This window comes from Petaurus breviceps, unplaced genomic scaffold (genome assembly GCF_028583685.1).
Source record: "Petaurus breviceps papuanus isolate PSGF00001 unplaced genomic scaffold, PetGlider_PUasm1.0 183, whole genome shotgun sequence".
Taxonomy (NCBI): Eukaryota; Metazoa; Chordata; class Mammalia; order Diprotodontia; family Petauridae; genus Petaurus; species Petaurus breviceps.
In genome coordinates, this window is record NW_027185791.1 from 14,862,436 (window position 1) to 14,864,935 (window position 2,500).

At 56.0% G+C, this 2,500-nt stretch overlaps 1 protein-coding gene across 14 annotated transcripts in view; it reads right to left on the minus strand.

Moving 5' to 3' along the window:
• The window catches only part of RAI1 (retinoic acid induced 1), a 325,207-nt gene that overhangs the window by 169,041 nt on the left and 153,666 nt on the right, over nucleotides 1-2,500 (minus strand). For all 14 annotated transcript variants that reach the window (XR_011168269.1, XR_011168266.1, XR_011168271.1 and 11 more), the window contains one exon: nucleotides 2,400-2,497. The gene's annotated coding sequence lies outside the window, so the exon portion shown is untranslated. The remainder of the gene's footprint in view (nucleotides 1-2,399; nucleotides 2,498-2,500) is intronic.

A 2,500-nucleotide genomic window follows, 5' to 3' on the forward strand; every position in this document is an offset into this window, starting at 1 on the left:
CACACACACACACACACACACACACACACACACACACACACACACACTCACACACGTAAAAGGGAGCGCCAACCCGGCCATCCACGACCAGATCAGCTCTTGAAACCGGTGTGCTGCCCGGTGGGGGCGGGGGAGGCGGGAAAGGGAGAGACGACGTCCAAACCCTGCACAGTTCTCGAATCACAAAAGCCTCGCGCATCGAAAAAGCGACCCCTGGTGATTGCGCGTGGGCCGTTTAGGCACTCGCATCACGCGGCGTACTCGGCCTCTCTCTGAAGCCCGGGGACTGCCTGAGGCTCTGGCTTCGGGTTATTCGCCACCGCCACCCGCTTAAAGGAGGAAAGGGGGGGAGTGTGTTAGGGGAGGGCTCGGGGCGAGCTGGGGCCAGGGCCGTAGGTGGGAGAAGCGGGACGCGTACCATCTTGAATGCAACCCCGCCGCTCCCTCGGCCGAGTCTAGCTTTGCCTCCCATTTTGACTTTCATCGGAAAGAGCTGCCCTGGGAATCTATTAAGCCCAATTTAAATCGACTCTCCGCCCCCCTGGTTCCTGCGCTCGCCTCCGCTTCTCTTCCAGCCTTCCTCGCCCCCGCCCCTCACCCCCTCCACCAACCGCGGGCGGAGGGCAGGCCGCAGTCAAGCGAGGCTGAGCAGCTCCGCGCTTCAGACCTCCTCCCCTCGTCTACACCACCCCCACCCCGGATCTCGGACCAAGCCAACTTCGTATCTTGTCCATGGGGGTTCGGGTTCCCCGGGCCACCCCCTTCAGCCTGCGTCTGGGATCCTTTCTATCTGGACTGGCAATTCTAGGCGACGGTGATAGCCAGCTAAGGAAGTTCCTTGCGCCTTGGCTTTGGGCCGCACTCTCCACCTCCCTCCCGCTCCAGTTCCAGGGACGCCAGCCTGAGTCCCCGGTGCCCCTGCGGGTCGAAGTTGTCTTCTGCTCTTTCCCCTAAAGCCCTGGCCCTCCGTGGGGAGAAGAAAACCTGCCTGGATTGTGTGACAGCCCCCCCCACCCCCGTCACCGAGGCTTTCCTGTGCAGTTATGCATTACTGCTTGCACACAGACACACACACCCTCCCCTCCCCAAACTCGTTCATACTGCACACGATTTAGAGGTTTCCAATTATTTCATTCATTTCCACGTTCTAAAAACACGCAAAACACGCGTTGATGACTTTAGATTGACCGAATGACACCCAGATTCTGGTTTGGATTCGAAGCCAGGAAAAAATTGTGACCGTGAGAGCTTGGGGATTTCATTGTCACCTCGGTCTTTGAGTAGAGCCGTGTTGTGCGTGTGTGTGCGCGCACGGGCGCGCGCTCATGTTTGAGCACTGGGGGCGTGTGGGGGGGTGTATTGGTCCTCGGGGATTGGGGTTTGCGGGAGGAAATTCACCAGGATGAAAGAAAGTAGTGGGGGGGGGGGAAGGCCGAGAAGCGAGGGTTTGAGAAGTGTTTAAAGCTCTGCTCTCTAGCGGGAATCCAGATTCAGAGATAGCTTGAGGGAGGGAGGAAGACTAGAGAGAGCGGGCACGACCTCAAATGGTGGAAAGGAGGTGGTTAGTGATGCCTTTAGCCCCAGAGGAAAAGACCAGAAACGGGATTCAGTGGCGTCGGCAGCTGGGACATCAGGGTAGGCAAAGTCACAGCTCCCCGGTAAGTTTGAGAAGTGCCAACCTGAGCGGGGCAATATAGCTCAGAGCAACATTGGCTGGAGACGGGGGCAGGAGAGAATGTACTAGGGGACAACAACAGATCGGCCGCTCACGATAGCAGCGCCCCGGCTGGCGATAAGAACAAGGACCCTCAGTGCTCGTCCGACATTCCTCGCCTGGGAGCTCCGGGGTCCAGTGCAGTCAGTAGTTGGGCTGAATTTTCAACTTCTACAAAACTACCGGGTTTTTTTTCTTCCAGCTTTGGGTTCCCCAGCGACCACATACTTCTTACCTCTTCCCACGACCCCAACACAATCACAAACCTCCTCTTCCAAAGTCTCAGCCCTGCCCCTTCAGTCAGCTTCACTCATTCAGGCCAGTGAGATAGAGGCTCCCGAGACATTTTTTTTAAACAAACTGAAAGGGGGAGGGGGAGGAGGGGTGGTGGTGGTAAAAAGCAACCAGACACCCTCAAGCAAAAGAAAATCCCCTAGAATTCCTCTTCATACAGGGGAAGCCAGCAATCACCCAGCTGCTTTATGAAAATCCAAAACACCGAAGAGAGGAAAATACACAACTCCTGCCACCCCTCCCCCAAATAAGCCAGCGTCTGGAAGCTGAAATCTACCAGACAAGAGGGCTGCAAGTTACAGCAAGAGAATGAGAACGAGAAAATCGTAAACCCACCGAATTCCATGAACTGAGAGGAAAAAAGACACAAAGATAATGCTTGTAACGATACCTGCTCTGTTCTTCCGTGATCTCCGGCGGTGGGTCTGTGTTTTCTCCTCTCTCTCTCTTCCCTTCTCCTCTTCTAGAACACAGCTGCCAGATTAGATCCTT